General features: G+C 46.7%; 1 protein-coding gene across 3 annotated transcripts in view; it reads left to right on the top strand.

Moving 5' to 3' along the window:
- The window catches only part of LOC146809526 (leukocyte immunoglobulin-like receptor subfamily A member 2), a 567,796-nt gene that overhangs the window by 101,286 nt on the left and 441,202 nt on the right, over positions 1-25,308 (top strand). The gene's annotated exons all lie outside the window — the stretch shown is intronic.

Here is a 25,308-nt window from a genome sequence, read left to right as displayed (position 1 = left end):
GTACACTGGCAAAACCCAGATGCACATATACATGCACAGATACGATACAGACATGCTATGCAGTCAGATAACACACCCGTAGGAACAGTCAAACAGGTAGGTTTTGTTTTGTTGCATGGATAGAGGAATGGATGGATTAAAGATTATGTAGTTGCCTACAAAGATGAACAGATGTTGGATGCAAACAGTAGTGGGCGGGTAAAATGGATCAGTGTGATTACATACCTTGAACGATGTACCTGTGGGTAGAAGAATGAATTTTTGTGTGTAGATTGATAGCGATTATCCCGTTTTGAACCAAACAAGCAAGGTCCAATAGCGACTGCGAGCATAGCACATTCAAACAGGTGCCACATATTGGGACCCACCATTGTGGCACTACACATCATCCAAAATGACCCCAAGCTAATAACACTGATGGGCAGATTGATATTTGATTGTGTTTACTATGTACGACTCTTGAATTTATGGGAATAAGTTGTTTTGTGGGTTCTGACATCATGGAGTTTTTTGGGTGTTTAGGTATGTTATGAGAAATGTTCTGAAGTGTCAAGTGTTGGGGCTAGTCTCAGTGTTGGATTGAGCAATAGGTGTGTTGAGGGCGGTGTAAATGTGGGTGGGAGGGTCAGGAAAACATTCACTTGAAAGAGAGCACTTGCAATAGAGATGGAGAGTGCGGTTTGCAGACTTTGTATTATTTCATGTTGGTGATCCAGTTAAAGTTTGATATCAAGCAGTTTATTTCTGTGAGTAGGTAAGAGATTTGTGCTCTGGTCAATAGTGAGTAGCTGTAATGAAGTATGAGGTGAGTAGTCACATGTCCATTGTGGTTGAGTCTTTCAATGGAGAGTCAACTTGCACTGCTATTTTGGTGTAGCTGGATTGGACCATGACGTTGATTTCGTCCTTGACAGTATTTCAGTCGGTGTACATGTAGCAGTAGCATTCTTCCAGGTTATGGTCCTGACTCCCTTGATTTATCCTGACCGGATGCTGTCTGGTTTTATCCCCAAGTAACTTCTGAGTGATAATGGAGAGAGGGAGTGTTTTGTGATGGGCGAGCAAGAAGTCTCATAGTAAGTAGATATGTTAGGCCTGGCATCACTGTTGACATCACTACCCATGTTAAAATCTTTGAGTGACTTCCTGGTACCAAACAACATGAAGAAGATTAGGAAAGCTGAGATCCATGGATTAGATCATGATCTTCCCCTGGGCTTTTGTGTTTTTCAGACTAGGTAAAAGCATAGGAGACCGGTCCTGGAGAGTATGCCTAGTGAAAAGAATGAGAGCCCAGTGTTAATGGAGCTGGAGCTGGGACTACTGCATTAGTCCCATACTAAGGTATTCAAGTAGCTCTCAGCACTTAGTATTAGTATATTTGATAGCAGTTTTTGATATGTCAATGGAGAATAGCATCTCTCAAGATTTTAAAATCTTGTACAATGATGCTAGTCTACCGGGAATTTTTGTTATTCCCTGATTGATTTTTTTAGTGGGGGATAATTTGGAAGCACTTACCTGTAGATGTGCAACCTCAATATAATCCTCAGTTCATTAAGTCTCGCCAAGGCAGCGCGCACGTGCTATCTCACCGAGACATCTAGTAATCCAGATAGGGAGGGTACTCCCGCCTGCTGCTAGTCTGCTGCTTTCAATTGGTTTATTTACGATTTCCAGCCTCCCTACTGGTTGCTAGTCCGATGCATCACTTCCATTTTTATCAGAAGCAGCACCAACCAACTACAGTTTTATTGCGTTGCAGCCGTTGGTATGTCATGTTTAGTGACTCCACACCCTCTCTCACTTGAAAGCTGCTCCTCTTCACAGTTTATTGCAACACCATCTAATTATTATTGTTGTTATTTTTGTTATCGCTATCATATGTTTGGCTTTTGTTGTCGCCTAAACAACAGTGGTTTCAAAACTCATATTAGACGGGGTCGATGCCTTGTCCATGAATTTTAATAGTGCTCACAGCAGAGGGCTTCAGAGAACACACCAGGAAGCAAATAAAATACGGAATCCAAGAAAATGCAGCACAGATGGAAAATCGCAGCAGTAGGAATCCTGGCACCAGAGGAGCGCGAGTAATAATTACTGAAAGTCCGCCAAGGATGTCTTGAAAATAAAGGGGGCTTCGTTTTAGCAGACCTTATGTGTGACTCCAGGGCAGATTGTGATGAATAGCATTGCTATCCCTATCACATTTATTATTATCCCGTTATATTTTCTTATTGGTATATTAAGCGAGTCAATGTGTGTATTGTTCACAAGAAGACCGAGACCGGAGGAGATGAAAGAATAATTAAATGAAATCCCTGCAAAGGTCTTGTCGAAAAGAAGGAGTTTTTTCTTTTACATCGACTTTCGGAATAATAGTTGTTGTTATTATTTTGCGGTTATCAATTATAACCGTGTATTGTTGCTCCTACTTGTTAGTATCACTGTAAATATTACTAACAGTAGTATCGTTTTTATCTGCATTGCATTCACTGCCATTTTATGTTTTCTAGCATCGGTATTACTTCTAGTACTATCTTTGAAAATATTGTGCTGTTATAATATTCTTATTGCATGTAACCCAGGACACGACGTTACCGTTAGGTGGCTGCAGCTCTGTGTCGGCACAGAATAAAATGGTTCATACCAACTGCCGTTGAAGCAGGAAGTCGGCCACCCGTTTGCTTTCCGTGCCAGGGCCCCGCCTCTGCCTTGGTTCACGTAGTCCTTTGGTTACAAGATGCCACCACCGTGGCAAAGAGTATGTACTAGCACTCCCCGCATAAAGTGACGCCACTGTACATTTGCTTGGACTGATAATCAAACTCGCGCTCAGAAATTACCGAAATGTGACGCAGTGCTTTAAAAAATTCCCAAAATGACCAGCAACATTGAAACTTCTTTTCGAGGAATAATAGTATATTTTGCATACGTTTAGTGCATTTAACCGTAGTTCATCGATATTCTGGTCTACATGGGGCCCGTTTGCAGCCTAGGGCAGCCTGAGCCCCCACCCCCTGAGAGAAGGTTTCTGTTTTCAGCTTGTACTAAGCGTCCCCGTTTCTGGGCACGCCTCAGCGGCCCTCTCTGCAGAGGAGCTGCCACCTGTATTGATTAGCCATAAAAAGAACATTTGAAACGTGACAATCCACCTGCAGTACGCACAAAACGGATATGTACATATCACACAAGTATTTAAGATTTTAGCAGCCTATTCCAATTAGCAAAGCTTCGTGGTGCTGTTTTAGCCTTCATCGCCACCACGCTGTCTGTCTATAATGTATTTCAGCGAGTCACCTTAAACGTTTTGGCCCCGATTCACAGAAAAAATGCGTAAAATTAAATTAGCAATTTTTTTCTCCTGCGTGAACGTGCCTTTAAGCTTTATTTTGAATTCATAAAACTTTCCAAAAATAGGTCTGGGGAGCTGAGTCAGTCGTAGGTTTTCAGCCATACTCCCTGGAAAGTCATGTGAGTGGTATTGAACAATGTAATACATTTTAATAATCATAATACAGTTAATTACATCTTTTACATGATAAAAACAATGGGTTAAAAAACAAGAAGGTAAAACCAGTAGACAAAAACCATGTACATAGACTAAGGGGACCTTTTGAAAACCTTTTAGATCAACTCCTTACTAATTATGCTAAATGATTGAGAGCAGACAGGACCGAAGGGTCAGTTGGTGTTGAGTATCACCTTGCACACCTCGCCAAGGTGACTTATTTTGGACCCTCTTTTGCCAGCAATCCAAATCTACATCTTGACCAGTTCTTACTTGTCTAATTTGTGAATAATTGCTCTAGTGGCCCCTGACAACCTAACATAAAGGGAGGGTGCCAGGTGCGCAACGCCCACTGGGTTCACAGGGATTCAGCCCCCCCCCCCCCCCTTGTGTATGGCAGCCCGGGCTCAGACAGCTTCCCGGGCACACACACAGCTGCACCCGAGTACTTCACAGGTCTTTAAAAGACCAGTTGCTTGTTAATGAGGGTTTGTTGTTTTTTCACCCCTTCTTAGAGCCCCTGCATCTCCACTCTGCATATAGCTGGAAGAGTCAGCCCACCACCCTGACATTTTTTCGTAGCCCCACCCCCACCCCAGAAATCTGGCTCTAGTTGCGCCTCTCTAGGTCAGGAGAAAACTCAAACATTTAGAAAACAAGCATTTGCAATGCAATAGGTCTCGCATTACTGAAGGTTTGAGCTACTGGCATTGCATTATAAATTGCAACGCCAATAACTCAATCTTTGAGAAATGCGAGACCTATTGCATTGCAAATGGTTGTTTTTTTAAATTAATTTGGCATTCACCTAAGCAACACTGCATCTTTTGAACAAAACTCTGAGATTTAATAGGCCACACAATCCTGCATCATAATAGACTTACAAACCTAGGGTATTGTAATATGATATATATTATTGTAATTTATGTATTGATAAGGAATGTGATCGGGTGGCATTACAATTCAGACTTAATTCGCGTATTTGGCCTTTCTCACATTATCCAGGCTCCCACAAATAATAAAGGGCACACTCTTGACCAGATGTGAACCTTGAATGACTCCATTCAGTTTGCTGACCAGCTATTACTTCCGTGGTCAGATCACACACTAATAAGGCTCAACATCGATTTCTGATCTATGAAATCTCCTGTGCAAAACCTCAATCAAACGTTTGCAAGACCTATAGCTAGATCTATAGCTGATGCTGTGACATACTTTATCAATATGCTTTCAGAGGTCTTAGACAAGGTATCTCCTAAAACACTTTTTTAAAACGCTTTGCTTAAAGCGACTAATAAGTGGCACTCACTGACTTTAAAGGCCAGTCGCCTTAGGCTTAGAGAGATGGAACAAAAATGGTGTACTCCATAATACAGTAAAGACGTGAGGCTTTATAAGCATTAACTAAAGATTTTGAAAGCATGTCTGACACCATCCTCAGTGCTCCTTTTTCTAAGTGCTTTTAATTTACTCTCCCTTCTTAGAGCTCTGGGTCGCTGTCTCAAGACATTTTGTGAAAAGCTTACCTTATCCTTCTTGATCAAGATCCAGATGATCTAAGCATGAATCAATAATTCTGCCGCTCCTTTTAAAGGTATTCCTTGATAAAGGTAGTCCTGGATATAACGCCCTCACCCAATCTTCTGCCAATTGGATATCTTTTATTTCCTTCAACCGGAATCAGGTTGAAGCAGCAATAAGGAAAATCAAATTGGGTTCCACTGCCCACTCCATCTTATAGGCCTGTTCTTCTGCGATGGTACCTGTCTTTATTGATATCTTCAATATTTTTCTCTCCTTTGGGATCCTTCTTGGTGAATGAAAGAAAGTAATTGTCATCAACCATCAGGAGCCATCGCAACTGGGCTCTCGCCAAGGTAGGGGTACTCAGACTGCCCTTGCTTTGGCTCTTGATGACTTGAGATCCTTCGTGGACCAGGGAGGCTCTGCTGCACTTCTGTTTCTTCACCTGTCTAAAGCTTTCTATGCCATGGGCCATGACATCCTTTAAATATGTCTTAAAGAGACTTACCTTAAGAGTCAGGTATGGTCATGTGTTGGCTCCTTTCTTAAAGGGTGCTCATAATCTGTGACCGGTTCCTTACTTTTACGCATGATTTCAACATTTATTTATGCCCGTTGATCTTTCTCATCGAGTCTTTTGGTTGCAAGGAAGTTTGTTACACAAATGAAACCCAGCCTATAATACAATTTGATGATCAAGCCCTCCGTTCAGTGGAAAGTCGTACATCTGGTCTCTCTTCTGTTGAGCAGTGGATAGCTTTTAACTTTTTGCAGCACAGTACCGGCTACAAATAATTATTACTAGATGGCACCAAACCTGAAAGGTGGCAATATTGTCTTACCCCCAGGTCCCTCCTGTCCTCGTCGCATTCCTTAACTAATTGGAGATGACCATCTCTGCGACAGAAAAAAAAGAACAGGAGCATGCTGGGATGTCCAACCCACTCCCTCCCACTGGGAGTACAGAAGCGGTACCAGCCCAGCATGAAGTCTGTTCTTTTTTTCTGTCTTCCAACAGAATGGGACGTGTTTGGACTTACCTGATGGTCTTGTCGGGGCTGCTGGACTGTCCTCGCTATCCCCTTTCTGCATTCTCCTGGCCTGCCGGGCTTGCCAGGAGCTGCGTTGTTGCCGCCCGGCCCTTTGCGGCTGGGGCGCAGTTCCTCCCGGTCTCTTCCGGGTAGCAGTGTGTGTCTCCCTGTGGCTTGGCCGGTCTGGGGGACGTGCTGCTGCGGCTGTTTGGCTGGTCCTGGGGCTCTGCTGAATGCTGCTCCTGGACCCCCTGCCTGGAGTTTGGTTCCTGTTCACCGGTCTGCGTTTTTCTTGACTTCCTGGGATTTGGTGTTGGTTGTCTGGCATTCAGATGCAGTGTGGCTGGCGACGGTGCGATGGCTGGTTGCCAGCAGGGTTTTTCTTTCTTGCTCCTTTGTGCCTTGCATTGCAGGACCTAGCGGACGTGCTCTGCTTTCTGCTGCGTGTGGAAATCTCCGGGCAAGCATTGAGAAATGGGGATTCTCCCTGCTGGAGGTCCTGCTGGCCTCCTCTTCTTCCTGGCACCCCTGATGCTCAGTTGGGTCGTTCCAGGGGCTGGCCTTGCTGTGGCCTCGGAGGCCGTTTCTGGCTGACTTCTCCACCCGGCGCTGGTTTCCTGGTGCGTTCCTGGGCTGTCTGATGGGGGGAGGCTGTGGGCTTGTGGTGCGCTCTTCCTGCCCCCTTGGTGAGTACAGCGTAGCGGTTCCCTTTATTTCTCCATTGTGGGCGTCTGTGGCATTCTGGTTGGGGTTTCTCACTCTTGCTCTGCAGGTTCTATGTTCGACTCCTGGTGCTTCCATGGTTACGTCAACTGTCTTGGCCTCCGGCTATTCCTCCCTGTGTCCCCCTGATCTTGTCTGCTTTCGATGGTCGGCAGGGTCGGGTCTGGTTCTTTCCTGGATGGGAGTTTGCCTGGATGTTCCTGGTTCAGTGGGCTTTTTGAGCTTTCCGTGGGGTTCGCTTGTGGCCCTGGCTGGTGTGTCTTTCCCCTTGCCCTCTACGGGGGTTTGGGTTGATGCCTGGATGGCCTTCTGGTCCCTGCCGCGCTGTGCACCTGGACCTCTAGGGGATGCCGGGGTTTGGTCCTGGGGCATCCTTCTTGTGCTTCTTGCGCTCTGCCGTTGGATTCGGCTGGTCTCCCTGAGGCCTTGCCATGTGGGTTCCTTGATTTCTTTCCGGTGCTGTTGGGTCCCGCCGTTCTCAGGTCTCTCCAGGTGCTGATGGATTTCTGTTAAGGCTTCTCTTTGCTGGCTCCTGTTCCTGCGTGCTGGCCCTCTGTGCTTTGCTGGTTGTGTGAGGCATGGGTCCGTTTGCTGTCTCAGTCCGGGGGCTCTTGGTGTCTCTGGACTGGTTCTCTGCCTCCACTGCCCCTGCTCCCGGGTTCCTGTCAGTCCTTTGGCATCTTCGGCTGCCTGCGATGTTGGCTCCCCTGCCTTCGCTGTCCTGTCTTGGGCTGTGGTTTCCCCTGGGTCGCTGCCCTTTTTTGGGGGTTTTTTGCCTGAGGGGGTGGGGGGTGGGGTCCTTCGAGGCTTCCTCCATGGGTTGTGTGTTCCCTGGCCTTCTGGCTTTTCGCTTGTTTGCCGCTTGTTGCTGGTTGGCATCTGGACTGGGGATAGGTTCCTGTGGGACTGCTGTTGGCCTGTTCCCTTGGTGCATGCCACCTGGCGGTTTCTTGCTTGCTGTGCTCTCCTGCTGTGCTGGCCTGCGACCTTGGCTTCTGTTGCGCCTGCTGCCCGCCCTGTTATTTGGCCGGGTCTGCCCTGGTTCCTCCCTGGCGTGCCGTGGCTCGCTTTGGGCGGTCTCTCCCGGGTTTTGCTGGCTTCTTCTTGTGGCCTGTTTGCTCTGTCCTCTGGGCCTCTGGCCGTCCTGCCCTGCGGGCTTCTGTTGTCACTGGTCAGCCCTGGTTGATGCCTGGTTTGGAGTACGCCTGGGTTTGCCTGTTGCTGTGGCCTGTTCTGGTCGTCCCTGGCTGCTTCTCCGGCGTTTTGCCCTTTTTCGGGTCCTGGTGCCTTGCAGTTCTTGGGCTTCCTTTGGCTGCCTGCAGCCCTTCCGCCCGTTGGTTCCTACCCTTCTGTGGGTTCGGGCCTGGTGACTGCCTGTCTGGGTGCTTCTTGCGTCCATCTGGGTGCTTTTGCTTGCCCCGTGCTCGGGGTGTCTGCATTCTGCAGGTTTGCTGGGTTCTCCCTCTTGTTTTCCATGGGTGGGGGGGACTGTTGTGCCCTCCCTCTGTCCTGGTGGGCCTTGGCCTTGTTGGGCTGTTGGCTCCGGTGCGGTGCTGGTTGTGGCCCTGGTGGGTCCTGGGTTTGCTTCTCGCCTGCTGCCGGGTTGCTGGGGTTTGGTTTCTGGTTGTGGTTTCCTTTCCCCCTCTTGTGTTTCCCTTGATGGCTTGTTGAGGTTTGGGCTTGCCTTCTCGCCTGCCGCTCCATTTGCCTCCTGTGGTGGCTGGGATTTGTTGGTCTTCCTTGGCCTTGGCCTTGGGTGGCCCCTTGTTCTTTGGGTGCCCGGCTCCTGTGCCCTGCCCTGTTTGCTGTGCCCTTTCCCTGCTTGTGGGTGTTGGGTGTCGGCCTCCCCTGGTGTGTGGGCCGCTTTGCTGCTTCCCGCTCCTCTCTCTCCACTTTGGGTGGAGGTTGGCTTTGCCTCGAGTCTGGGGCTCTGGCCTTTTCCCTTTTGGGGCCTGTCTTTGGGTCTGTGCTCCCTCGCGGGCTGTTTTCGGCCTGTGGTGTCTGTGGCCCTTGCTCTCTTGTTGGCTCTGGGGTGTTCCTTCTCCCCTTGTTTGGGTCTGTTCCTGCTCCCCTGTTGGGTGGTGCGCCTTTGGCTTATCCAGGCTCCTCTCCTTTGGTTTCTGATGCCTAGGTTTTTCCGGTGGGCTTTTGGGGCCTGGGCTCTGCCCCTGTTGGGTTTGCCCTTGCGGTCCCTGTGTTTGGCCTCCCGTTCGCTTGTGTGTGTGGGTCGCTGCTGTGCCTCTCGGCTTGGATGTGTCAGGTTTTGTGCTGTGGGCCCCTTGTTTGCTTGGGGTCCTCTTTTGGTCCCTGCTTGGGTCCTTTCCTGGCTGCTTATTCTCATGGGCATTGGCTCGGTCCTGGGCTGGTCTTCTGTCCTTTCCTGTGCCGCTCCTTTGGGGCTGGCTGTGGCGCTGGGTCCTTGTGTGGGCTCTTGGGCTCCGTCCCTCGGCTTCTCCACTCTCTAGGTGGCCTGGCTGTGGTTGGCTGCTGTGCCTTTCCCTGTGCCCCTTCTTGGTTCTCCTTCCGGGTCCTGGTGGCGCTGTGTTGGGTGCCACTTGGCTGGCTGGCCTGCTGGTTTCTCAGGCTGGCTTCTTGGCAGCGTTTGTGGGTCCTGCGGGGTTGGGCTGTTGGCCTACTTGTTGCTCTTTCCTGTTTTGCCCTTCTGCTGCTCTTTTTGGGGTTCGCCTTCCATGGTTCCTTGGTGTCCTCCTTTGTCCTCCTGGCAGGTGGTTGGCTCTTGTTTGGAGGTGTTTCCTCCTTTCTGGTTCTGGGGTTTAGTTTCCCCGGTTCCGTGTTCGGCCTCTGTTGTCTTTCTTGGTTGTGCCCTGTTTTTTTTTTGTTGCCGGTTCTGCTTCGGGTTGCTCTTCTTTTCTCTTCCTGGCCTCTGTTGGGCGGGTTGCTGGGCTTGGTGTCCCGGTGTCTCCTTCTTTGGGGGGTGTGCCTCGGGCCTGACCGCTTGGCTGTTTCTTGTGCACCAGATTCTTCTCCCAGTGGGGCTGCCTTTTTGTTCCTGTGGCTCTTTGGTGTCTCGGCTGGGGTTGGCCGTTGGTCGGTCCAGCCCTGTGGCCTGGTCCTTCTGTGGGTTTCTGGCCTCCGGCTTCCCTGTTGATGCTGTTGTCGGCTGGGGGGAGGGGCCTTGCTTGGGTTCCCTGCCTCCTTTTCTTCCTGGCTGTTCCTCTGGGTCGGTGCCTGTTTTCTTGTCCGGTTCTGCCCTCTGGTCTTTTTCGGTTTTGCTGGTGGCTTCCCCTGGTGTGTTGGGGTGGTCCTGTGGTTGGTAGTGTCTTTCCTTGCCCTCTTGCTTTGGCGTGCCTCTTCGGTTTCGTCTTCCTTCCCCTCTCTTTTGGTGTGGTTCCTTGTGGGTTCCTGTGCCTGTGGTTCTCCTTTTTCCCTGTTTTGGGGGGTTCGCTCTCTGGCTTGCCTCTGCGGTGTTCCTTCCTGGGCCTTCGACCATGCCGCCCTGTGCGGCCTGTTCTCCTCTGCTCCTGGCCGTTGGGCTGGGTTGGCCTGTTGGGTCCCTGGTTGGGTGGCTGCCTGGTGCCTGGGGCCGTGGACTTCGTCCTTGGGGGTTTCTACCTGGTCGATTGTCTTTTCTGGCTCTTTTTCTCCGTTGGGGTGCGTCCGCTTCTCCTGGACTTCTTTAGTGGTTCGGGGGGGGTTGTTTTGGACCCTCTGGCTGTTCCCTTGGGGTTTGGCTCTGTGTGTGGGACCCCCTTCTGGCTTCCAGGGTGGTTCTTGTGTTTTTTTCTGGTTGTCCCCTGCTGGTTTTTTGGGGTCTTGGCTCTGTACGTTTGGTTGGGGGTGTAGTTGGTTGTATGCTCCTACCTGCGTTTTCCCCCTTTTTTGGGGGCTCCTTTTGTTCCCGAGGGGTGCTGTTTTTCAGCCTGGTGCCCCTGGTGTTGGTGGGGTTCCGGAAGGCCGGGTTCTCTGCTTTGCTATTCTCCAATTAGTTAAGCAATGGACCGAGGACAGGAGGGACCTGGGGGTAATGTCCTATTACTTACCGGTAATCTTCATTACTCCTGGTCTCGTTGTCCTCGTCCCATTCCTTATGCCCCTCCCTCCCTCCCTGGCGGCCGGTCTTCCGGTTGTTGGCTTGGTGTTTTCAGGCTGTATGCTGGGCTAGTACCGCTTCTTTACTCCCAGTGGGAGGGAGTGGGTTGGGTATCCCAGCATGCTCCTGTTCTTTTTTTTCTGTCGTGGAGATGGTCATCTCCAATTAGTTAAGGAATGGGACGAGGACAACGGGACCAGGAGTAATGAAGAATACCGGTAAGCAATAGGACATTATGCCTCCCTCTTGAGGCAGGGCCCCTGTTACTGCTGTCAAGGTCAAATCACTGGCTGCTTATCTCGACCCCCTTCTCTCAATGCAATCCTAGATTAAGGCTATCATGTCTAAAGCAAATGACAACGTTTAAAGCCCTATGCCTTATGTACAGGGTCTTTTGTGGCCTTTAACAGTAGCTCATTGTGTCTTAGTTCGAGCAATACAACCCAAAGACAATTGTGTGCTCCAATTCCCTGCTCTTTTTTCCATCTCTTGAGTAAATCGTGCAAAGTCGACTGGGCGCTACCTCACTTTTCTTGGGCCTCAATTATTGAATAGTTTTCTATTAGCGATTAAAATTCATTGTCTCTCACTCTTCTCTCAGGAAGACTTTGAAAACCTTTCTGTTCCGTGGTCCTTCAGTTCTGGTTGTTGTTATTTCAGCAGTTCCCTGCACCAAAATATCCACATAGATAAATGCTGCACTTTACAAATATATTCCAATTTCATTCTAGCTCAGAGAGTTAATAGCATCATCTTTGAGTCTGAACATGAAGCTGTCTTTCTTTAGGCTTGATATCTATAGTAATATCACATGAAAAATGCTTAGGCTACTGATCTTGAGAAGCACATTAAATGCAGGACAGTTGCAGTCTACAGCCATGGGCTATTATTCAGTACAGAGAGAGAATGCAGTAGTAAAATGTCATCATGGGTGTAAAAGATGTGCTTTAGGATGACATCAAATTTGGTTGAAAGCACATCGAGGTGCAAAACTGCTCTAAGTGCAACATCTTCATTTGTACGTAAACGTTATTGGACGCAAATCATGTTCATGTGCGAATCTGCATTCATGTGCACAATCACGTTTATGAGAAATCACATATAGGAACAAAATCTCTTTTACGTTCAAAACCACCCATGATGCAAAGTAAGCATCATGGTGAAATCACATTTAGTCTCAAAAATGGCCTTTGCGTGCGAAATGTTAATTGACACATCATCAGAAGTGTTTGCACTCTTTTTGGAGTACAAATCACATTAAGGAGCAAAACAAATTTAGGTACAGGATCACATTCAGATACAAAAGTCAAAATGATTGTGAAAACACTTTTATGAGCACAAACCAAATTTCGGTGCAACATTGTCCTTGGTACAAATCAATAGGAGTATGGACTCACCTGTAAGAGCTAATGTTGCATTTAGGTGCAAAATCACATTACAGAGTCATCACTTATTTAGATGCATAGCCCTACTTATTTTGACCTTAGCAGGAGTGTGAAAACTCTTTTTTTCTATGCAAAATACACAATAAAGTGCAAACTAACTTTTAGGTACAAACAAAATCATACTTGCTGAAACATCTGCAGCAGTATAAAACCACTTTTAGGTGGGAAACAATCACACTTAAATGCACAAACACATTTAGGTGCAAACACAACTTGGTATAGAGTCTGCAGGAGTGTGATATCTCAATTGGGTGCAAAAGAAGCAAGTCGGTGTTGAATACATAAAAAGAGAATACAACATGACTATCATATTTATGCATTGTGGTTACACTTGGTTGTACATTGCAAAGTACTGAAAAGAAACAGCCCTCAAGATTGAAAAAACAGATCCTTTGGATACCAGCGATGTTAACTGTCAGACTCTTATGTAAAGGTTCCTCCTGCGCCCCTTTCCACCCATTTGGTCCTGAAATCATAAATCCTCTGAACAACCCAAAATTGTTCTGCCATTACTTTCTGGGCTCCTAAACCACTGCTTCCACCTTTCCAAAATGTTTTAAATCAGTTGTCATTTGAGTGTAACATTGCCACGAAGTGAATTGATAGGTGTGTACTGTAACTTAGCCTCAGGAGTCAAAAAGGTATTTCGGAGGATTAACCTGCTCTATGTAGGTCAGGTAAGGTGCCAATGGGCGCTAACTGCAGGTTTGCCCTATCACTGGATGTCAACTTGACGGCGAATATGGAGAGGGTCTGGTATATGGTAAGCTTATGATTTGCCAGGTGTATACTTCATGTATCTGAAATCTGTAAGACTTCGAATTTGTGGTTGAGCCTATAGGAGGAAGAGAAGGAGGCCTCTTCTGATGGGCATGGCAATAGGAAAGCGTAAGAGAAGGTTGCAAGACTATTAGATCGAGCCAGTGGCTAGGGTTTTCCTGTAAAGCCTGGCCCTCCTCACCACTTTGAAAGGTAGAGTGGCTCATACCTGGTAGGGACACAATGCCTAGGAGTTTTGGTGAAGTGTGCATACCTTCTGTTTCAAAAAGTAGGGTCATTAACGCTTTGTCAGTTTAGGCAATGGGAATGCACAACCTATGTGAGAGTGAGGGTCCCACATCCTGAAGGCATCATTACAAGCAGTAGTCATAGACGGATTTTGGGAGTGTCTTCAAAGCCTGTTTGTTTAGTCTTAGTCTTTCCATGAGTAAAGCAATGGAATATCTATTTACGAAGTTCAATTATTTGCTCGTGCATTGCCCCCCTCTGTGATAATGCCCTCTGTGTTTCTTCGGGCCAGGGAGGATTTCCAGGCTACCAAAGCTTCAGCAGAAAGGCTAGCGTAGGAGGTCAGGTGTCTACTGTAGACTCTGAAGGTGCCTTAGGCCTATCATGGAGGTGATTCTTGCATTGGTGATTCTGTAGTGTGATCCAAGGCTACTTTTATACAGTCTGGGTGGATCTTAAACCCATAAGGGATGTCCTTTACATTAACCCTTTGGGAGTGCAGGCCACACCTTGAAATACCAAAACACTAATTTCAAGTACTAGTTGTTTGTGGAAGCCTGTACATGGATTTCCACAAGTTCTTCACACTATCAAGCCGTTCACTCATGTCTTATACTACAGTAAGGAGACAGGGTACTAAGACCTGCTCCTGATCCTCATTCAACTCAAAAGACCCAATGGAGTGGCTACAGTTTTCACCTTCATATTAGAAACTGCTTACTTCCACCACACACTCTAATTAAAAGACATACATGCCTCTTAACTTAAATTCTTATCTAAAATAATAAATTGCCATGTGTCTAACCAGCTGAACAATGCCTATCAAGCCTGATATCCTGCAGATGTTCAACTTTCATTCCCCTGCCCACCATAGTTACATTTTCTCTATTTTGCTCCTGGACCTTTCCAGGCGTTTAACACATGTTTTCACTCAACACTATTAGTAATGCTTGCATCGTTTGGCATATTGGAGGTGAGGCACTTCACTGTCCATCATAACCTGTAACCCAATATGTGGCTTCTTTTCCATTTCCTGGTGTTCCATACACTCCCCACCCACACCATTATCAGTGGATATTCTCAAATGCTCAGTCTCAACTCTTTTCCTCATTTCTTTCTACGCTTCATATTTTGTTAATATGATACTCTTATTTTGCATCTCTTTTAACTAACACATGTATGTCGATGACACACAAATCATCTTCACTATCCATTCCTTCTTTCAACTTGATGTAAATTTCATCTTTTTAATATTTTAAACACATTGTGTACATACCAAAATCCCAGAGCAAGCTTAGCTACCTGCAGGAAGCTCCTAATGATCCTCCCAGAGTATGTCTTATAGTGGTCTTTGCCACATGCACACTACTCAGTTTCCCTAGACACTCAACCCTTCAACCCAACTATTTTGGAACTGCAGCTGATACCGCCATTGGAAATTACCCTCCCATCAACCAGCAACAATGTTATTGGAGTTGACTGCTTTATTCAAGCCTCCTGTCAGCTTTTTTAATTCCCATGCCAGTACAACTACATACACCTTAGTGGTTCAGAGCATGAGAAACATAAACACTATAGCACATCAGAAATATGTATTTTTAATTTTCCAGCAAATAACGCCCTTTCATTCAGCAGGTCATCTCCTCCCCCCGTGGTGCTATACTCTATCAAACTCTTTAGTTCTAATATTAACTCCTTCAGTGCCCATGACGAGATGGTCTCGTCATGGAGCGCGGTTGCGCTGTGCCCATGACGAGACTATCTCGTCATGAACCCCGCCCGCTAATGAAAGGGCCGGCACAGGGCGAGGAAAGGGCGGAGCACTCAAGGGGTTAAAGGATCCCATGAAGGCAGATTCCTTTCCTCACCTCTTGTGGTGACATCAATCTCAGAGGGTCACATTCTGTGGCTGACCAACTTTCTAAAGTATACAAATTTGTGTTTTGATGCCCTAAGTGTCACGGGTATGCCCAGACGTGGGTCCTGTGCTCACTGTGTGACTAGAATCAAGCTATACCTGGCCTCTGAGTCCTCAATAAGGGAAACCTGTCTTGGGTTGCTTGTTTTCTGGTTCAGGGAGGGCCTGGCCTAGCAGTTTGGGCTGGGTAGCTCAGCACAGTCAAGGCTGATTTGCATAGGTGGGTCCAAACTAAGGTGGCTTGGTGGCCAAAAACAAAGGATTGGGATGCAGCTCCAGTGATAGCAAGTGGCTGTGATTAAGTCACACATTCCAGCTATCACTTTGTGATCTGATGCCCAATGTTTCTGTTGTGGGCGTTAACCCATGTCCGGGACATAGCTCTGAGGTGACTTGCAATCCTTATCATGTATGTAAGGAGGTACTTTATCCAGTCTAATACAAAGTCATACCATTGCCTTTCCCATAAACCACTTATAACCTTGGCGTATATCTCTTTCATATGAAAAAGTAAGCATGTTTGTAAACATGAAATATAAAAATAAAACCCCTAGTAAAAAATTAAACACATCAAAAACCAATCAATCAATCAGATATTTGTAGAGCGCGCTCCTCGCCCATGAGGGTCTCAAGGCACTGGGGGGACGGGGGGAGCAGCTACTGATCGAACAGCCAGGTCTTGAGGAGTCTTCTGAAGGTCAGTAGGTCCTGGGTCTGTAGTAGGTGGATGGGGAGGGTGTTCCATGTCTTGGCGGTGAGGTGGGAGAAGGATCTGCCGCTGGAGGTAGTTCGGTGCATGCGTGGGACAGTGGTGAGGGCGAGGTCAGCGGAGCAGAGCTGGCAGTTGGGGGTGTAGAACTTGAGGTGCTTGTTGAGGAATGCTGGTCTGGCGTCGTGGAGTGCTCTGTGAGCGTGGGTGAGGAGCTTGAAGGTGATCCTTTTGTTGACAGGGAGCCAGTGCAGGTTTTTCAGGTGGGCGGTGATGTGGCTGTGGCGGGGATGTCGAGGATGAGGCGTGCGGAGGCGTTTTGGATGCATTGGAGTCTCTTCTGGAGTTTGGCCATGGTTCCCACGTAGAGGGCGTTGCCGTAGTCCAGCCAGCTGGGGACAAGGGCCTGGGTGACCGTCCTTCTGGTTTCGGTGGGGATCCATCTGTAGATCTTGCGAGGCATACGGAGGGTGGTGAAGCAGGCGGAGGAGACGGCGTTGACTTGTTGGGTCATTGAGAGAGAAGAGTCCAGGATGAACCCCAGGTTGCGTGCGTGGTCGGTGGGTGTCGGTGCAGTTCCCAGAAAGACTGGCCACCAGGAGTCGTCCCAGGCGGAAGGGGTAGAGCCGAGGATGAGGACCTGGGTCTTGTCCGAGTTCAGTTTCAGGTGACTGCTCTTCATTCACTCAGCGACGGCCTTCATCCCTGCGTGGAAGTTGGTTTTCGTGGTGGTGGGGTCTTTGGTGAGGGAGAGGATCAGCTGGGTGTCGGCGTAGGAGACTATATTGAGGTCATGCGAACGGACGATGTTGGCGAGCGGTGTCATGTAGACGTTGAAGAGGGTCGGGCTGATGGATGATCCTTAGGGTATGCCGCAGGTGATCTTGGCGGCTTCAGATCGGAATGGAGGGAGGCGGACTCTCTGGGTTCTGTCGGTGAGGAAGGAGGTGATCCAGTCCAGGGCTTTGTCACAGATCCCCGCATTGTAAAGGCGTGTGCTCAGGGTGCGGTGGCAGACGGTGTCGAAGACTGCCAAGAGGTCCAGGAGGATTAGGGCTGCAGTTTCGCTGTTGTCCAGCAAGGCCCTGATGTCGTCGGTGGCGGCGATGAGGGCAGTTTCAGTGCTGTGGTTGCTGCGGAATCCGGATTGGGAGGAGTCCAGGGTGTGGTTCTCTTCGAGGAATTGAGTCAGTTGTCTGTTGACGATCTTCTCAATGAGTTTCGTCGGGAACGGGAGCAGGGAGATGGGCCGGAAGTTCTTGAGGTCTTTTAGGTCGGCCTTGGGTTTCTTGAGCAGTGCGTTGATCTCTGCGTGTTTCCAGCTTTCCGGGAAGGTGACGGTCTCGAATGAGCCTATTATTTATTTGTTGCAAACAGATATTAGAAACAGTTCAATAGAAGTCGCTTAAAAAAAAAGAAATAACAGCCCTAACTCCGAATGTGTAAAAACGTGCAGAAAGATTCTAGCTTTTTTACTAACTCTTCAACTTGTTAGTTGTTTCTTATAATTAACCCTCTCTAACTGAAAATAGATAAATCCAGAGCGTTCTTTAATTTATTAGCTATTAAGAAGTAGATGTTGCCGATGTTCAATCTGTGAAAAGTCCCATCATATATTTTCAAGAATGGACAATCATTTATGTTTACAGGTGGTCGGTCCTGGGTAAAATCCATCCTCCATACTGGTTCAAGAGAGATGAGATGCCTGAAGCCAAGCAGCCTGCACGTGCTGGGGTACAGCATTTATACAGAGCCACTCCCAAGAAGGCTGCCGATTCCAGTCTCACAAGACTGGGGAAGGTGGGTCTTCTGGAGGAAGCTGGACTCAGAGCAGGAGGGAAGTCTTAAATCAGGGGGCATGAGAAGGGACAATGACACACAAACAAGTGGGGCCAAAGGAAGGCCATGTTATCAAGAGGTATGGGCTGAAGGTTTTTAAGGACAAACAGACAGAGGATGAGGTAGGGCTCACTCCTGGACCTATGGAAGATTCAGAAGAAGACTGCCCTGCTGCTGGAAGGACTGTATCACTGTCTGAAGAAGAAAGATTGGGCTTGCCTGCCTTGATTCCAGGCAGTGGCAGTGAAGGAGTGACTTCAAGGGTCATTTGGATGACTTCCTGGGCAAGCTACAGTGAAACAACAAACTTCCAGAGACCTCTGTGCAACTGTTTACCTAACTAGCACCAAATGGCCCTGCCTGGACATGCCTGAGCACTGCAGCTGGACTCTGCTGGAGTGATTCTTGATCTCCAAAAGGTGCTTCTTAGGTCCTGGACCCTTAGCTGGCATCATTGTGTACTCCTCCTCAAGGAAATGTAAAAATCCTGAAGTTTTGGGCTTCTCCCAGCTGTAAAGAGACCTCCATGCTGAGAATTGTCGGCCTGTAATGACTGCCAATTTGAAGCTCCAACAGGACCTACTCTTCACAATGACAGGGACCATATGCAACTATCTACCAACGCAAAGATCCAGTGGCATCTGACTCTTAACTCTACAGCAATGACCATCTGCGATGCTCGATCTGCTCCTCGAGCAGAAATCCAACTCCTTGCGGCTCCTCTCCAACGCGAGCTGAAATCTTGACATCGGGCTTGAGAAGGTAACACTTCAGAAGTACTAACCTGGTACCATATACCCAACCCGTGCTCCAGCACAATCGCCCTGAATGTGTCCCTTTCCCCCAGTCTAATGAGACCAGATAACCTCAAGTGTTGGTTTTTTCATTGAAAAACCTAAAAAATTAATTTCTGCTTTCTAGTGATAGGATTTTGTTAATGTTGGTGCCATTTTATTAAATTAAAATCTACTCTATTTTTCTACATTTTTTGTGATTTCTTGGGGATTGTGTTCCCCCTTTATCACTGTTTGAGTGCTGCTTAAGTACTATATATTGCCTCTTATTTAAGCCTCACTGCTTTCATGCCAAGCTACCAGAGAGTTAAGCATAGGTTAATTGAGTGACTTTTGCGGATCACCCTGACAAGGATCGTGGTTGTTGCTTGAGTGGAGCTTGCCCCCAACCTCCGCACCGAACTACTAACCCAGTTTCTGACAGAGGACAAAAGTTTTGTATCCCATTCCAAAGCGATGTCTCTAATGTCATTAATGAAGGCATGTCTCAATAGCAATACATCATTGTCTGCTGTGCTGAATTCAGCAGTCGAGTCCAACAGGATATCAAAGACAGCCTAATGCAATTGCCTAAATACCAACAGCATATCGTATAACGGGAGAGGCACCCTGCTAGTACCCATCCATAAAAAGGGCTCTTACAACCTCACAGAGAACATCTGTCTTATTTCTATCCTGGACATGGAAGGTAAGTGCTTTCCCAAAATATTAAACCAAGAACGTGAGCTGTGGGCTTTGGAGAACAATCTGAATCCAGCAACACAAACATAATTGAGGACAATTTTCTCTGGCCGTGTTGGTGGACCAGGCAACATTGAAATCAGCTCCAGTACTCAATACTGTTTTTATCAACTTCACCATGGCTTTTGACAATGTCGATTGGAGCAGACTGTCTAAACCAAATGGGGTATCCCATCTCCCCTACTCAACACCATAGTCTGCCTCCATAGGTACACCTTGGTGACACTAAAAGTAGTTTCTAAATAAGTCAGCACGAAGACCATACCAACAAACAGAGGCCTAAAACAAGGATGCATTCTAGTGCCACTTCTTTGCAGCTTATACCTACCTCATACACATCTGTAGGAATCTGACGACACAAAGACCATACAAGTTACTCCCGATATTTCAAAAGCTCAACCTAGGGTCATAGAATGAGGCAGAAGAATGCTGCTTGAATCCAATCAACTGACAGCCCTATTTCTGAAATAATTCAACTGTGCCTTAACATAATTGAATCAGGAAAAGAGCATTCTCTAGATGGAGGGGAATAACTTAATTAACCAGCATTTGCAATGCAATCGGTCTCGCCTTTGGAACCTTATATGTATTTAGCTCTGCAGCACATTAGTCTGGGCGCTGAAACATCTACTGTTCTTTAACATGGAGGGAAAGTAAGCCCCAAACTGCGTGACATGCCAGGTATGGGAACACATGGAGAGAGATATTGCCTTGCAGCGGGAAATGGTATAGTCCAAAGCTCTGTTTTAATATAAAAGCAGGGCCTTTGGTGGTCCTATCACTGAAAATACAAGATTTGAAAAAAATATTATTGTCTACGGGTGCTCGTGGAAGACAATTTCTATGGACTGGAATTTAGAGAATGCTAAGTGATTCGGGTGTTTTACTGACTCTGCTGGTCCCTAAGGGGAAGCAGACAAGTCCTAGGGCTGATCTCCAGAGCCCACAAAGTACATACGCATATAAGTATATACTAAAGTATATACAAGAGGTCTTCAATGCTCGACCTAATAAAGTGATTCGGGTGTTTTACTGACTCTGCTGGTCGTTTTCTATTAAGAAAGTTTAATAGAGGCAGTTTCCAGAAAAATAAAAGAAAGAAAGTCCCTCAGCAGAAAGCAATTCTGGTATTTTACTGTCCTCTGCTGGTCGTTTCTTTTCTATCAAAACAGTTAAATAGAGGCAGTTGAACAGAAAAAAAGTCCCTAAGGGGAAGCAGACAAGTCCTAGGGCTGATCTCCAGAGCTCACAAAGTACATACAAATATAAGTATATACTAAAGTATATACAAGAGGTCTTAAATGCTCGACATAAAAAGTAACATTACCTGAAAAAGCGATGTAGGAGCAGCATGGACGCAGCAAATGACCATTATAAAGCGAACTGCCATAAGGAACAGTAAAATGCACTGTTAAAAAGACAATGATGCCTTCTGCTCTTCATGTTTGGCTCCACACATTTTTGTTTCTAATGATCTTTTAACTTTTGTAAGTTTATTTGTAACGATTTTAATTAATTGCACAATTAAAAAATGCTATTCTGTTCTGCAATCTACCCTATCAAGCACCACACTGCATATGCGTCCTAGGGGCGGGTCCAGGTGATTAAAATAAAATGGGTTTAAAACCCGTTTTATTTGTTGCTGGTGGCAGCGCTTCTCCGGTCTAATGGGGCGGCTGCCGCTGAAGGAAAATGCAATTCTGTTTCTTTCTGCTGCAAAGTCACCCTAATAAGGCCTTCATCAAGTAGCTTGGGAAACTAAATGGGTAATACCGCACTCATGATTCCCACTACCGCAGGATACAGTTTTACGGTACTGTTCTAGGTTATACTCTTTGCAATAAAGAATAACAGCAGGAGTCAGTGTTTGTGCACAGATTCCCTCAATCGGGATGTTTCCCCACACTCATTTCCCCAGATGTTTCCTGTCACAATATGAGCAGGAAAAAGTACTTGGAAGTGAGGCACTTCCACACAACTCGAAATTGCGTTTGTGACTGTATTGGTTTTTACATTTAACTTCTAATGACGGTCTGGGTGTTTACAATGCATACTGGTATTGCACAGAGAAGGAGTAAAAGACAATGGCACCATTAAGGAAGCAGTCATTAAGGTAGATCAAGAGGTGGTAACCAGTAAGCTTGATTTTGAGCTCTGCTTTTAGGGATTATTATCAAATCTGTACTTTTAACGATACTCTACGTTTAATTGGTGAGTATTTTTTCATCTTTACTCTGGGACATATCTTTGCACTATTCTTGCCTTTCAGCAGCGGTCTTTTTGAGCTGCTGTCAATCTCTGGCGGACATTTTGGAAGTGCCACCTGGAAGTTTAACTGAGCAGTCTAGTTGTTCGCTACGTCTGGGTCCCTCCTTGACTTTGCCCTACTTAATGGAGAGCAGAGCACAGACGGTGTGCCAAAGGCATGCCCATCTACACCCAACAGCACCTGACTGAGTCCAGAGGCCAGAACCTGCTCCTTTGCTTACAGGTCGCCTAACATTTATGAGGGTGCAGCTGCTTAATTTATGTCCCGCAATCATGTCTGGTTGTAGAGCCTGCCTAGACCCTTCAAAGGCTCATTGGGGTGTCCCCACTGTGGTTACTTAATCTTAGAGCAAATCGAGGTGGTTGAACCTCTAGCACAGGTGATGCGGCAAAGCAGAGGCAGGTTATGTATCATTTATATCTTTTTGATTGCTGTTCTCTGGCGCAGCACTCCCTTGAGGTTTTGACCTTCTATTAGAGTATAAGCCAGATGCAGCTTTTTAAACCAAAACTTGACTACATGAGCGTTCCTCCCCGGATATCTCCATTGTCCTCCCCTGGGACCAGGCTGGGAAAAGAGGGGGTTTTCAGCCAATATTTGTAGATCAGATTTTTCATGTTGCATGACTTGTCTACCCATTCCAGATTGTGAATGTAGGTTTTTTTTATATTAAATTATCCAAACATTTTACTCTCTCAGACTTTCTAATCTATCGTCCACCTGGCCCAGCTGGTTCATGGAGTTCTAGCTTGGCAGAGACTCTCCATGCGTTCTTAAGCATTCAAATTCTATCAACTTTAACATCCAATTTACTGATGCTAACTGCCATACAGCCAATTTACAGCCAATTCTATTATGGGGGATCTTAAAGCTCTCGTGCTTTAGTTAATAGTAAAGGATCCCACTCAAATTGCAGGGCATCTCCTGCAGCCTGTTTTTACAAATTTAGTTGGCATTCACGTGGGCTGCCCATCCCCCTCAGCTGGTCTGATTATTTCCTGATTTCTTTCCCGTTTTCGGACTATCTAATGGAAGGCAGGCAACCCACTCAGGTAGCCTTTTCGAGGAAATTAGATAAATTCAATCCAGTTAACTTTAGCTTCTGATCCCACAACACTGCTCGAACGCTGGTAGGAACAAGGGATGGAAGTGTCGGACTGGTAAACTCCTGGATTCGAGCCTTGATGCACAACTCGGTCGCAGGCTGTTCGCCTTGACACCTTTTCTGCCAAGAGGACTAGCTTGACCTGTGGTGTACCTCAAGGGTCCTCTCTCTCCCCTCTTCTATTCAATTTGTATATGTGCCCTCTGATCCACTCCCTCCGTAACTTTGAGGTAGCTTGTTTTAACTATGCTGACGACCTCCAACTAGTGTTCAATATCAATTCCTCTCCTACGTCGGTTGCCAGCTTTCAGGCTACCTTATGTTTTATTAGTGATTGGATGAACGCCAGCCAACTCAAGCTCAACCCGGATAAGACCGAGCTGGTTCTGTGTGGTACTTCCAATCCCTGGAACAACAACTTTTGGCCCACTACATTAGGCAACCCCCCTTTACCTACCAAGTCTGTAAAAGCCTCGGAGTGATAATCAGCAATGATTTGACCATGAAATCTCAAATCAGCGCAGTTACATCATCGTGCTTTTTCCATCCTCGCAGAATCCGCAAGATCTCGAGATTTCTAACCACCGAGGCTCTCACTGTGGTTCTCATGGCTTTAGTCATCTCTCGGATAGACTATGCCAACTCACTGTATGCTGGTATTCCAGCATATCAGCTCCACCGCCTTCAATTGGTTCAGAACCAAGCTGCTCGCCTCATCTTTCGGCAACCACACTCTCAACATGTTCGTCCCCTGTTGAAACGCCTTCACTGGCTTTCAGTGGCCAAGCGCTGTTTGTTCAAACTGGGCTGTACTACTTTCAAAGCCTTAGCCGGTCTCGGTCCGGCCTTTATTTCCTCTTTAGTTTCTCGCTACATCCCTTCTCGTGCTCTCCGCTCATCTCATTCTAACTTTCTCATTATTCCTCCTTGTAAGCGGAAAAAACACGGCGGACTCAGTTTCTCTTTTCTGGCTCCCCAACTTTGGAATTCTTTTCCCCCGGAACTCAGACTTGAAACATCTCTTCCGCGTTTCAGAACCTTTCTGAAAACTTTCTTATTCACTCAGGCTTACCTATGACCATCTGGTTTAGTACACTGTTGCTATAGCGCCATGAAACCGTTTGGTGTACGAGCGCTCTACAAATTTTTTTAACATAACATAACATAACATAACTTATGATATAGTGTTGCCAGAAAGGGACTTCCTGTCCGCCCGCCCACCCACCTCTTAATTTACTAAAGCTGTCCTTATGTTAAAGAAGAATTGCAAACTCCTGGAGTGTATCTAATAGAAACACTACTTGCTAATTGGCAAGCTAAAATGTAAAGAGGCCAGCAGGATTTATAATAGAGCTTGTAGATCTGCCTGAGAATCCTATCATGCAAACAAAATTGAAGCATCGAGAAACTCCCCTAAAGAGGTATTTCAAATAGTCAAATATCTTTTAGTCCCACCAGTAGGAGTCCCCATGTATGTCAGTCTCTCAAAAAGATTGCACTGAACTGGCAGAATTATTTCTGTAGTAAAGTATCTAGTATCTATTCTGCCTTTGAGAACATAGCCAGCACAATATGTAACTTCAATTTCTGGAACTTCTACAGAGACGCTCACCTCTTTTTAACCTCATGAAAGTTCAACTTTTGCAGCTTTATATAAAGTTATCAAATACGGTTCCCCTTCTGACCTTCTTGCACCTGATAAGTTCAGTTTGGTGAGAGATGCGCTCTCTCTAGTCCTCACTCACCTGCTCAATCATTCTCTCGCTCATGAAGTGGTACCTAAGGTATGGAAGCATGCCATGGTACCTCAATCGCTAAGCAAAGACAATTTAGAGCCACCCGATTGGGACAATCCTCACCGTATTTTCTTCTTACCAGTTCATGTAGAGGTACAGAGCTATTTTGAGGTACAGTTAGTATGCCGTGGTTGTTGTCACATTACATCACCACATATAGAGTCCACCGTGTGAACAGGCAACTCAAACTACCCCTATGCCTTATGTCCCCCCGCCCCCCTGAAATCCCTAAAAATTAACCATTGGTACATGGGAGCTTCAGAATCTAGGTACTTTTTAGAGATCAGGTCTACTCCTCCCCTTGGGAGGCCAGAGAGGTGCGGGGAAACAGCAAAAACCGTTCCCTGACATCTTCCCAGGAGGTGTACTCATTTCAAAATTGAAAGAGGTGCAAAGCCCTCGTGTGGGTGGTACATGCACACAGAGGTAGGCCCACAGAGACATAATTCACCAATGGACCCCAGACATACTCAAAGTTTTTGTAAGAGTCTGATAAAATGGCTGACATTTACTCCATCATGACTGAACGCCACAGTGTAGCATGCCACATGTAGCATGCAGTTTTCATGCTGCTGCTACCACCGTTTTTGCGGCCCCAAAGAGATTCCTTTCGCAGTCCCAGCAGGAGCACAGATCCAAGGTCGTCGGGTATCCCGTATCCTAGGATGTCTTTAATCTGGGCGATGATTTATTCTCCAATGTGTCGGATAGTCAGGCAGACCCACCAGATATTTAAAGTAGCTCAACATTCTGCAACCTCTCCAGCATAACTCTGACATCTGAGGAAATATTTTTTACGTTTGGTGGGATACACGTACCAGTCGTTTAAAAGTTTTTAATGAGC

The sequence above is a fragment of the Triturus cristatus genome, chromosome 7 (genome assembly GCF_964204655.1).
Source record: "Triturus cristatus chromosome 7, aTriCri1.1, whole genome shotgun sequence".
NCBI lineage: Eukaryota > Metazoa > Chordata > Amphibia > Caudata > Salamandridae > Triturus > Triturus cristatus.
This window is presented reverse-complemented; position numbering and strand designations above follow the sequence as displayed.